This window comes from Solanum tuberosum, unplaced genomic scaffold (genome assembly GCF_000226075.1).
Source record: "Solanum tuberosum cultivar DM 1-3 516 R44 unplaced genomic scaffold, SolTub_3.0 scf00203, whole genome shotgun sequence".
Lineage (NCBI taxonomy): Eukaryota > Viridiplantae > Streptophyta > Magnoliopsida > Solanales > Solanaceae > Solanum > Solanum tuberosum.
In genome coordinates, this window is record NW_006239129.1 from 437,485 (window position 1) to 437,868 (window position 384).

Below are 384 nucleotides of genomic sequence, written 5' to 3' on the forward strand. Positions count from 1 at the left end.
CATTCACTTGTCCTTATGGGACTTTCACCTTCAAACGGATGCCATTTGGGTTATGTAATGCTCCAGCGACCTTCCAGCATTGCATTATGCCGATATTCTCTGATATGATGGAGAACACTATTGAGATATTTATGGATTATTTCTTTGTGGTTGGTGACTCATTTGATGTTTGTCTGGATCATTTGGCCGAGGTACTGAATCGGTGTGAATAGTGCAATCTTGTGCTGAATTGGGAAAAGTGCCACTTCATGGTGAAAGAGGGTATCATTCTTGGTCATCAGATTTCTGAGAAGGGTATTGAGGTTGATAGAGCGAAAGTCGAGGTAATTGAAAAGCTCCCACCACCTATCTCTGTAAAAGGTGTTAGAAGTTTTCTTGGGCATG